This window comes from Natator depressus, chromosome 4, assembly GCF_965152275.1.
Source record: "Natator depressus isolate rNatDep1 chromosome 4, rNatDep2.hap1, whole genome shotgun sequence".
Taxonomy (NCBI): domain Eukaryota; kingdom Metazoa; phylum Chordata; order Testudines; family Cheloniidae; genus Natator; species Natator depressus.
Window position 1 is genome coordinate 45,143,965 of NC_134237.1, and position 12,587 is coordinate 45,156,551.

A 12,587-nucleotide genomic window follows, 5' to 3' on the forward strand; every position below is an offset into this window, starting at 1 on the left:
CTATTTTTTTCTTCAGCCAGAGAAACTGGTTTTGTCTTTTCCAGAACATAGCAAGATTTGACCAGTACTTTCTCAAGGTGACTATGAGCCATCAATCTGTGCTCTTATTACATGTTGGCTGGCTTTCTTTGATTTATTTTGCTTGTTCACAGTGCCGTATGGCCAGTGTATTCAAAATTAATCTAGAATGCTAACTTGTTCAAGTTCCATACAACTCATTACCCTGGACTTGAGATTCTTATACTTCTAGCAAGGTTTTACACCAGTTGTAAGATTGTTGTTCTCATGCATAAAGCGATTCAGTGCTTTCCCCCTAACTGTATTAGTCATTGCTTATTACATTTGTACCGAAACATTGTGGTCTCCCTCTACAGTATTCTGGGGGGCTTCTAAGGTATTTATAAAGACTTTTATAGAGAGAAGTTTTGCAATTAGGTGCTAAGATTCTGAAATCTCTTGTATAACATACCAAAAACTCTGTGACTCATGCTTTCATTAGTCTATTGTTCCACCAAGTCATTGTATAACTCCCATTAGCACTAGTGAGCAACAGATATCCATGTCAGTGGCACAATGGATTACTTTAATGAAGATTATCTGCATATTCTGATCTGCATAGCTGCTGAGCAGCTTTAACCTTATTTCACTAGTTCTCAGTCTGTATTGGGCACTCAAGATTACATCTGCATGAGCAAGTGTGGAAAATGAGAGTATTCAAGTCATGTTATGGAATAAAAAGCTAGCGTCTGAGGGCTAGATTGTGACTTGGGCTAAGTCATAGGGTGGACTGGGCCCATTAAGAGGGAGCTGGTCCAGCCCACCTGTGCATCATTAACAGCCTTGATTGGTCCTGACAGTGGGATGCTGGTCTCTATGAAGAGCCAAGGGGGAAGAAGAAGCAGCTAGACACAGGGGTTCTCAAATTGGGGTCGGGAGCCCTCAGCGGGTCATGAGGTTATTACATAGGGAGTTGCGCGCTGTCAGCCTATACCCCAAACCCTGCTTTGCCTCCAGCATTTATAATGATGTTAAATATCTAAAAAAGTGTTTTTAATTTATAAGGGGGGTTGCATTCAGAGGCTTAGTATGTGAAAGGGGTCACCAGTACAAAAGTTTGAGAACCACTAAGCTAGAGGAAGCTGTGGTAGAGAGCTAGAAAGCCCCTGCAGACTGCAGTAAGGTACAAGAAAGTTTGAGACTTTAGGGACCAAAAGACTCCAGCTAGGTAAGGCTGGGAGTAGTCTGCCAAAAGCAGGAAAGAAGGAGGAAGGTGAGAAGCCCCTGGGGTTGAGTTTGTTTCTTATTCTATACCCAGAAGGAGTATATTTTAAGGACTCTGGACTGCTGGAGTTCATTTAAGGAACCCTGAAATGGGTAAACCGAGGAAGGCTGCTGCATAGTGACCTCTGGCCAAGAGGGATTGCGTAGGGGAGGCAGCTGTCCCTATTACAGGCCATATAAGCATACAGAGGTTTAAGCGGTGTGTGTAAAAGTCTGATTTATGTCCCTGAACAGCCTGCCTCGAACTTAGTTTCAGGTATGCAGGAGTGAGTACTGCACCCCCACTATTCATCGTTCCTGGGCAAGGGAGGATGAGGAATGGGTAAATTTTTGCTACCTCCTCTGAGTATTCTGGCCAGAACAACTGACCTGGTGGATAAAGGATAGTAATTTGCTGCTGGAATATGCCCTTGCCTCCAAGCATTGGGGAGCGGTGGAGGAGTTACGACTCATGGGGATGTTTCTGAGGCATAATGCTTCCTGGGGTGGTGCAACTTTTGAGGCATTTCTTGCTCAGAGTGCCTTAGCCATTCTCTCTATACCACTTCACTAGAGAGTTGAACTACATCTACTGTAGATACAGTTTAGAAATTGCAATAATAAGAAACTAGTCTCTGCAAATAGCCCAACAATTACTAACTTGCTTTTTCAGGGTTCTGAATCACAATAATGATATTATTCACTAATTTGTAATTAGGCATTAGTATACAATGTATCTAAATTGAAAGCAATTGTCATTATGAGCTCAGAGTGATTCCACTTACCCTGCATGTTTAGCTTTTGCGCTGTGTCCGTTCCACTACAATAATCTACAGTCATCACAATAAAAAAAAAATTAGCAAACTGTCAACATCCCAATCATGGCCATGTATGGTGAATTATATATAACTAATAAAATAATATTGCATTTATTTATCTTTATTACAATTGTATCCTAACAGGTGTAATTTCCAGTCAATTTTACTTTAATTGAAATGTAAGAGCATCAGTGAAACCAATTTTGTGTGGGTAAAACTCTGCCAGGTGAAATTCATTAGTATACCATCATGAACAAAACATTCTTTAGGGAACTTAGTTAGGAATGAACCAAGTTCATCCAGTAAGACTGGAACTGAGTGAAGCTAATGTCCGAATTCTTTGGACTATTAGGAGCAGGGCAATGTCTTTCTGCTTGCATAGTGCTCAATACTTTATGATTTTCACTGAACTGTACAGTACTGAAGACTTCACTGAACAGTACTGAAGATTTTCTCATAATTCATAGAAGTTTATGGACACTTTTAGCATTGTGACTGAGATGCAAGATCATTAATTTTTGTAACAATTCAACATGTGTTACAACCCTTACCATGAAGGTGAATGGAAAAAAAAAGTTTAAAGTGGTAAGCCAGAAACAGAACATATGTGCATTCTTTAAAAAATGAACACAGTGGTTGTAGGCCAATAGATGTCTTGCAAATGCCATTTAAAAAAAATCTCACCATATGTAAATAATCCCCAATCATTCATCTACCTAACCATTATCAACTGTTGTATTTATTAATGTATAAAATATCTTCAGCTGCATTTCTAGCTGTCATTCTGTTCTTTCTCCGTCTATTCCTTGCAGCTAACTGGTCAATTTTTGACAGCTTGTCTTCCTCCTTGCATACAGCTTTCCCCTTCTTAGCCCCTTGGGCTATGAGAGAGAAACAAAATCATAAGCATGCCTCAATAAATGACATAAAACATCAGGAATAAAGCAGGACAAGGTTCCAATTTTTATCAGCTTTCATATACAATTTTTGTGTTTAACAACCTGCATTTGGACAAATAAATGTTTATATAAGCACACAAGCTGGGTATTTAGTGTCAAAGGAAGAGCTTTTCAAAGGTGCAAATGGGAGTAAGACACTTGGCTCCCATTGGCTTCAAATGGAATTTGGTCACTTAGCTGCCTTTTGTGTCTTTAAAAATCTCTTGAAATTTTTAGAGTGTACAAAAGCTCCTCTCTCTGTGTATGTGAACTTGACCTTTTTTGTTTGTATCAGATACCTAACCATCTTATTAGCTATGGGAAAATATTCAAACCCAGATGCATCTAAATCCATATTGATGCACCTAAATAACTGACTTGATTTTGAAAGATGAAAGAACACTCCCAATGGCCATTGGCTTCAGTGGCAGCTATCAGGGCCTTAGAGACACTGAAAATTAGGCTACTTTCGAGGCTAAAATATATACTAAGGACTTAAGGTTTTGGACTTTAGCTACACAAATTTGAAAGCTTCTGGGCCCTCAGCACTTTTGAAATTCAAGACACTTATTTTTCAGTGCCTACATATAAATTAGGAGTCTATTTTTAATTACTCATTAAAAAAATCTTAGCCTTTGCTGTTAGACACCTGATGTGCACAAAGAGATGCCAGTGTGTTTGAGAAAAGGTAGAAATTTAGTGGGCTTTTTTTGGTTTTGGGTTGGTACATCGCACATTTTGTGGGCACACATGTACCTGCTTAGAATATGGGCATAATGGATATTTTCCTTTCAATTTTTCAGTTACATCTTTCACAATTTTTTGACTTCATGTTCAGTTAGAGAATACACAAAATAATAGTAACCACTGGAATAGGTGGATAGTGAGCCCTGTCTTGTGACAAGGGGCTCTGAATCTTTGCAGCCCCTATCGCAGGTCAGATGAATAGGCTGGGGAAGAAGTACGCCTGTGTTTCATGCCACAAACTATAGAATATTTGCAAAAGCAGATTGCTCGTGATAGAATCTTAGAAATACCTTTTCAGAATGGCTAACTTCTTTTTTAAGTACAATTAAAACAAAAAAGCAATAACAAGAGAATGTATTTTTCCCTGATGGCATTTGTTCTTCCATATGGGCCACCACACTTTGAAAATCTACCTGAGGTTGTTCCAGATGTTTCCTACTGCAAATACAGATGCATTAATGTGAAGGTAAATTCAAGGTAAAAGTTCATACACTTCAGATACTCAGGCTCTGTTGGCTTGTATGGAGGTAGCTCCCATATCCAAACTATATAAAAGTTTCATCAGAAGAAGCTGTTAAGCATTAGGGATTGTAGACTGGTCTCATGAGATTTCTACCAGTTTGGGCTAAATTTGAAGTGTCTCTGGAAAACAGGTCCTATCCTCCTAGGGATCATTTCAAATTAAAAACAAAATATTTTGATTTTTCTATCTGAAATAACTTTGCTTTGAAATGTCCCTTAATTTTATTTCTTTTTTAAAATGTTAAAATATGCTCACTTGAAACAATGTTTTATTTTTACTTTTTGATTTGCTGAAAATGTCAGGAAAAAATAGTTTTCTGTTCAAACCAAAACCATTTCCCCCCATTTTTTCAGAATTGCCAGCAAATCAAATAAAAAAAAATCCATTGTTTGCCTAGCTCTAATTACTTTATTTGCCTAGGTCTCTGCTAGGTTTCGAAGAGTCTCCTTCCTCACCAAATGGCTGCCAAAAGAACTACATAAGCGTTGGAGAATAGGATCCTCCTCTAAAAGAACAACCAACCCATTCAAGGCACTTGGGAGACAGTTTAGCTCTGGTGTGTTTAAACTCTAATGTGTGGGAGAGATTTCTACTATCCTACTCTTCAGGAAACAAGGCTTGACAGCTCCGTTAAGTTTGGCTGGCTGTGGGCTCAGTGGGCAGTAGAAAGATTTCCATGGGCATTGGCTCATGCCCTATATGACCATCCCACAAGTGCCATGACTTGACTAATAAATGCTAAGGCCCTGATCCTGAAATATGATCTGAATCTTGCCCCAGTTAAAGACGGTGAGGTTCCCCATGGGTGCAGGTGTCCACTAGTGTTCCCTCTAATATTTCCCATCCATGTGCGGAATGAATTTTGTTATGTGCACCAATATGGAGGCGATGTGTGACACATAACCTCCATATTGGTGCACATAACAAAATTCACATGGTGGGGCCGGGGCCAAGGGGTTTGGAGTGTGGGAGGGGGCTCAGGGCTGGGACAGAGGGTTGGGGTTTGAGGGCCCTAGCTGGGGGTGCGGGCTCTGGGGTGGGGCCAGGGATGAGGGGATTGGGGTTCAGGATGGTGGTCTGGGACTACGGTAGGGAGAGAGGACTACCCCCCAGCTATCTCTCCCCAGAGCAGCGCCTGGGCTGGCGGGGAGAGGTACCTCTCCCCGCTTTGGCAAATCCGGGGCTGGGGCTTCAGGATAGGCGCCCCTTCCCTGGTCCCAGTAGGTCTGAGGGGGGCTTGGTTCGGGCTGGGGGAGGGGCACCCTGGCCACTCCTGGATCTGGGCTGGACTGGCCCGGCCATACCTGGGGCTGCGCCACTCACCCTGGGCCACAGCAGAGTTGGGGCCGGCGGAGGGGGGCCGGCTGCGGCAGGTCCAGGCTGCCCCAGCTGTGCCAGGTCCCATGGAGGGTTCCCTGGGCACCGGCCTGGTATTAGGTAGGCTGCTGTGCGACTGCACAGTTTACAGGGAATTTAGGTGTCCACTTACACAGACTTAGAAAAGGCAGCATATGGACACTCAGTTATTGACAGTAAAACTGAGTAGGTGACCTAACGGCACTTTCTCTTTGCTTTGATACTATGAAAAGCCTAGTATGACAATAATATGAATTATATTATCCATCATGTTACACAATGTACCTCTTTCCAGCAATGCCCAGTAAGATTTTTCAGATGAACAGAAACCCCATCTATAAAGCACCTGAACATTTATGCAATTTGGTATAATGGAGGAAATAACTCCTTTCTCATCCAAGCCGGCAACATCCTTGAAATATGAGGACTGATCTTTCTTTATAATCTGCTCTAGTTAACATGGTTTCAATTATTATTCTTGTGGCTATATATGTCAGATTGATTCTTGAATCTGGTAAACTATTTGCTTCAGTATTTTTTTGTAATTCCCCATTCATTGCATAACATAACGTGCTTTTATTCATTAAAATCTGTTGCCTTTCAGTTTCATAGATTTCTGCTTCTTGTTTAAAGAGATGGTCAATATTTTTGGCTTCTCTACTATACTGTACCATTAATTATTTCATAGAACCTCAGTTCTGAACAGGAGCTTTTTTTAGGTTTGTGACTTTTGGGATATGTATGCAACATCCAATGTTCAGAACTGCAGACCTTACACATCCTTCCCAGTAGAATATCAAGGGGTCAGGGAGGTAATGTTCAAAGGCTGGGAGCAGGGAACTGGGTTTGAAGTCTTATCTTGTGACCAGGTTTTGGAGCTAGTCTTGTAAACAGATTGATCCAAACTCAATTGGCCAGTTAAAAATTCCCTAGAGGAGAGAATTTTCAACTGCCATGAAGATAATGGAGTTGGCTCCTACTCCTGGCATAAGGAGGCTTAATGGGGCAGAGAATGGCTGTTCCACTATGCCAATTCTCAGCTGGGAAATGGTCCCTTTGGGAATATGGCCAGCTGTCATAAATGAGTGGCCCATGGGCCACTCTATTTTATAGTAGGGCCAGAGTGGCTTGAGAATCATGGAGATGTGGCCAGCTGCCCCTTCCCTCTCTTTCCTGCAACACGCATATCTTGTCACAGTCAAGAATCTTGCCCGTTATCATTGATTGACATTTATATATTAAACATTGTTAACACACAATATGATCATTATATTAAGTCATATGTTTAGTTATTTTTAGCTGATTATATTCATATTATCAACATCCAGCAGACTCACCGTGTGTATATTGTGAGTCTGCTGGATGTTGTACAGATAGATTAAAAAAGGCAAATTCCCTGCTGTGTAAAAGCCAAACCGACAGCATACAACAAAGGGGGTGTGGAGAAGAGGAACAAGGAAAAACAATGGCATTGACTGATTACATGCCTTGTAAACAATTTTTTAGTAAATTAATGGAGCCTGTGCGGGTCAGCTTGGTAGACCAGTAATAATCTCAGTCGTAGTATATGATCACTCTAGCTATTTCAGTTGAAAACTAGTTACAATAATTCAATTCATTCTGAATCCTGCAAAGTACTCTGGATGAACACGGGTCCAACTGTCCAGGCTTCATTGTAGGACTGGTACCTAAAGTTGCTCTACCAGCATGCTGTGATCATGTGGCCAAGGAATTTTCTCTGCAGGATTATTCAGCTGACAACCAATAATTCTCACAGTAGGGATATTTTTACTTGTTTCACCTAAACCTGCGTTTTTAAAAGTAGCTGGCAATAATGACTGTCCAACTATTACCCCACCTCTCAAGTGAACAGGGTAGCATTTCCAAAGTGTGTGCAGTGGGTGTACCATTTACTGCTCTAATATTTGTTATCTCTTAGTCCTCACCTCCATTTCTTGATGATTGGCCAATATATTCAAAATATTATTTTTTGTTGAATCAACCTTAATTGTAGATAAGGGTTAGGGTGGGATTTTACCACTTTTAGCTCATGATCGTGCCTTTCAATATCTAGGCTTATCTTGGTTTCTACGCTATAATTTGAAGGGAGAGATGATCTTTCTAAATTGCAATTTTATTGCAGTTGTGTAAATGTTTTCTATAACTGTTCACTTTTTAATATACCATTTAGTATTCAGTTCACCCTTTAATAGTTGCTTACCGTAATTATTGGATTGTTTTGTATCTATGAATTCAAGTATTGGAAGATATTAAATTTTAAAACTTCATTGGTGAAAACCAGATCATTTCAGCGTATTCTATTTTATGGTGTTCAGGAAGCACTTCTCTTATGGACTAAAAACCAGGCAGTCTTATATAATTTATTAATAGAAAGCCATGACAAATTGCAAGAAATGGATTTTGCATTCCTCTGTTTTTTCCTATATAGTTCTGTTAATCTGATTGCAAGTAAAAGGATTTAAAATTTAATCTTAAATCTGATTGTGAAGCTTTATTCACTCATGTTAATTAATGCATGCTTTTTCCCCAACAGTTTACTTTTAGGATTACAACAGAATGTATTTCTACAACTTGAATCAACTAGAACTATGTCATTAAGGCGAATAGTATGCAGGTGAGTGACCTAGATATTTTAAACTATTCAGTTGGAATAAGCTTAAATATTTTTAATGTTTTAGTGCATTAGCAAATAGAGGAAATAGCTTTACATGAGAATCTTTCATCTAAATCAGGCAAACAGATGTGTATCAATATTTGCTGGAATAAGATGTAGTGGTTTACATTATGCATTGTACAATACTAATATTTATTTTAGAAATAGGTTGTCTTTGGAAAGTCAGGATTTTTTGTTTTATTACACTGCATGTCTGCTTCACAAGCTCTGCTGCATCACTCCAGAAGCTGGTGGCTTAGAAGTACAAAAAGCAGACAGTTGTAAGTTTCCTACATCTGACAAGATTGTTTTATATAATGAGAGCAGTAATAGAAATGCAGATCATAAAGTCATCTTTTAAAATGGAAGCTATGTGAAAAATGGAAGTAATGAGAGAAAATGAGTCTCTGATAATGGATTTACAGAACTCTGAAGGCAAGCTTTATATGACTAAATAAATGGGATCAAAAATGACAATTTTGATTTTTAAGAGCTTTCCACTGAGACCCTGTAGTACATTACAACTCACGTCTTCAAATGCAGGTTTTGATTGTGCTAAAGAACATTCTTTTTTTTTTTTTGAAGAAAGAACCTTGTAAAGGCCATTGGGAAGTCATCTATCCTTCAGGCAAATTTAATCAATAACAAAGTTATCCTTTTTTATTTTTTTTTTAAGAATGCAGAGCTAATCAACAGTACATGTTTATAAAGGCTGTGCTAAAACGACTTGACAGCTTTGAAAATGAGTCACTGAAATGTGAGCCTCTCTTAATTCCCCTCAACAGGCTATATAGCTGTGTGTGTTTGTGCATGTGAATGTAATGATTGTGAGAGGTGTCCTTTATGCATAGAATTGATGGAGCACAGAGAGATGAAGTGTAAGATTCCTCACATTTTAACACTAAATACCTCAAACTTGATCTGGAGAAAGGAGGTGAGGAGAGAGCAGCTCATGTACCAAGCCTAAGCGGTCCTTTGATTCTTTGCTAAAACCTCCAACAAAGGTGACAAAGTGTGCCAACTGGGCGTCTCTGGGGACCAAAACAGGTGTTGACATAAGTTGGGCATTCCTGAAGGTGGTTCTGAGTTACAGCTGGTGCCTTGGTGCTGCCTGTGGCTTGTGGCATAAGCCAGAATTGCCTTACTGGTGTGCAATATGGCCCCGGTCTCCTCTGCCTCCAGCTCCATCACTGACACACTATTTGTTTGGGGGGGACTTTCAGGGGTGGGAGCCTTGTTGACTCTTTACAGATGTTCTGCACTGCTGGAATAGCATATAGGGGCCAGAGCAGAGGGTAGAATCCCCCTTTGGGTTAGGGCTGCAAAGGTCAGGTGAGATGGCTGAAGAAGTACAGTAGCTAGGGTTGGAGAGCAGTCAGAAGGATTTCAGGTACATCAGAAAGGGCACTCTACCCAAGTGCAGAAACCTCCACTGCTGCGGAAAATAATTCGTTATTCTGCTTGAAATGATGAAGAAATCAAATTTATTTTGGACTTGAGGTCAAAAGCTAACTCCCATTGATATTTGTGTTCAGTAATGATGTGTTTATAAAATTTCTAGAAAAAACACATATTAATCTTGCTAATAATCTGGTATTGAACTGTTTAATTTGTATGCTGAATATTTGTCTCTCGTTCTATGAAGCAAAGCAGTCTTTCAAAACCCAAGAGAATAGGTGATCTAAGGCCTATTGATGGAACATGCAAAAATAAAATTCGGGGTAATGACATAGTTATGAGCCTCTGAATAAGGGATCAATCTATATCACTTTTCTGACCCAGGAGGGTGCTGAACATTTCTTTTGTGGTGCTGAACCCCCTCCGATGCCCTTATGTTTAAGGGGATTTGTAGATGCTCAGCACCTTGCAGGATCAAGCTCTTAAGGTGTATGAAGAATGGAATTGTCATTGTAGTGGGGAATTTGTTAGTCTCTAAGGTGCCACAAGTACTCCTTTTCTTTTTGCGGATACAGACTAACACGGCTGCTACTCTGAAACCTGCATTAACCTTGGTGTGTTTTGGCAATAGAAGAGCAAATTAAAGTCAATAAATGTCTCCCACAGCATTGATAAACTCCAAGGGCACATAGTGAGGTGTTTATGAGCTGTGGGGGATAATTTGGTCAAGTACATTCTTCCCTTCAAACTACTATTGGCTTTTCAATATTAGCAGAACATATTTTAAGTCAGCTTTTTTTAACTGTGTATATTGGGTGGCAATGTGTGGGCATCTGTGTTTTATCAGACAGTTGGAAATACTCAGATTTGTGCATTTTCTCTGTACTCTAGGCACTGGATTTAAAAGGAGCAGAGTGAACAGTGGCTCTATTTATTGTTTGTGTTCAGTTCAAAGCAAGATCACTTTTGGGGAGACTAGGCATTGTCTGAAAATCTGGGCCACCTGAGTTCAGGTGATCATTTTACTTACCTTGACTATCTAACTTGTTGGTAAGTAAGCGTGAATCTTTAATGACTCAGGGCTTGGGTTAGATTTAATAAGGAGATTGTTGGGTTTAGAATGGATAAGCATTCAAATGTTTGAATGTTTACTTGAACTCTCCAACGCTGTTGAGTATGAAAAACTTCGTTCAAAATCTCAGAACAGCTACATATGCATTTATATCACTGTGGTGTTTGAGTGCACTTCCTGCTTCTCATTGTGCTGTATTAACTAGGCAAGGACTTTACATAGCTTTATGATTGAGCCAATAACCTGACAGAATCTAGCAAGTTACTGTTTTTGAGCCGGTGACCTTACAAAGCCATGTGCTTAGGCATCATCTCAGTAAGCTAGGGATGGTAAGCAAGAGACATCACAGAAATCTAGGCCTATGCATAAGTGAAAGAAGCTGGAGGTGTTATGCCAGTGATGTCACAGAAGCCAGTTCTTTGACATTGCCCAACAGCAAGCTGATGAGTTAGTGACCTGAGGGAGTCGTGTGCCATGAAATCAGAACAGAAAGCAAAAAGTTGCTGTGCTTTAAATTCACAGTGGCCTATCCCTTGACATCTGCCCAATATGCTGAAGAAGCTGAGTCACGTTTTGGAGAATCACATGATGGAGAGGCCCCTGCAGCTGTAGGGTTGCCTTAATTGGCCCTAATCTTATGACTACCTTATTGATAGTAGAACTGGTTGATATACTTTTCACTAAATTTCCAGAAATTTAACTTTCCTATTTCCCAACCAGCTCCAAGTGTTGTTAATTGCCAAGAATGAACCTTGAACTCTAAGGATGAAATCTTAGTCCCACTGAAGTCAGTGATAAGACTTCCATCGACTTCAGTAGGGCAAGAAATTCACTCTAGAAGTCTGTCATTTTTCTGGTTTCAGAGTAACAGCTGTGTTAGTCTGTATTCGCAAAAAGAAAAGGAGTACTTGTGGCACCTTAGAGACTAACCAATTGATTTGAGCATAAGCTTTCGTGAGCTACAGCTCACTTCATCTTTACCCTTTCTGCTCATTGTAATTAGATATGAGATCTATTTGGATGTAACCTTTCCCCTAATTTGTTAAGGAGTGGTGCTTTATTTCATCTCCCATGGTAGATGAAATAAAACTCTCAAATGCTTTGAGGAGAGTAGGAGAGTTGCAAACTGAAAGAACATACTCTATCTATCCAACAGCCCAGTCCTTTAAAGGAGAAAATAAATTTAATCTAAGCTTGAGGCTCAGTATTTTAGTGTTATTAGCTATCAATCTTAACAATATCTTAACTCCAATTTTTGCACAAATTTAATAATATGGATACTTTATAGTCTCTTGGAAGATTCACAAAACCTATTATAGAAATGTCAGAATTTCCATAGGAAGGTAACCTTCCTCTTAGCAGTAGCAAGGGAACAAAATAAACTGATAATGATTAAAGTGTCAGGACATAATTGCATTTTCTTCCAAATAAACCATCAACTCCCAATAAATAATTAAAACAAGCGTTGTTCCTTGGGATGCAACAGTTCAGTAGCTGTGATTAAAAAGTGCTAGGAGCCATTATTAGATTTTTCTATGATAAATTTTCTCCTATTGTCAGTTTGTCAGGTTTTATTACCACACTATTATTTTGGATGTTTTTTTCTTTCAGGTTTACCAGGAAAGCATAACTTTGTACTTCTTGTGCTGTAGATTGTGATGGTATCTACACTGCATGTTAATTTCACAAATAACCTTTAAAAGTTCTCTGTTCCAGAGAGGAACATATGAATGCACACTTGGGAATGATGATTAAATTTGTCAAGGCCCCAGGACTCCCCTAAGAGCCATAATATGGCCAT

General features: G+C 39.5%; 1 long non-coding RNA gene across 1 annotated transcript in view; it reads left to right on the forward strand.

The window, feature by feature from the left end:
* Positions 1–8,150: 8,150 nt before the first annotated feature.
* The window catches only part of LOC141985830 (uncharacterized), a 757,188-nt gene continuing 752,751 nt past the window's right edge, over positions 8,151–12,587 (forward strand). The window contains exon 1 of the long non-coding RNA XR_012639029.1: positions 8,151–8,277. This is a non-coding gene — a long non-coding RNA (uncharacterized LOC141985830). The remainder of the gene's footprint in view (positions 8,278–12,587) is intronic.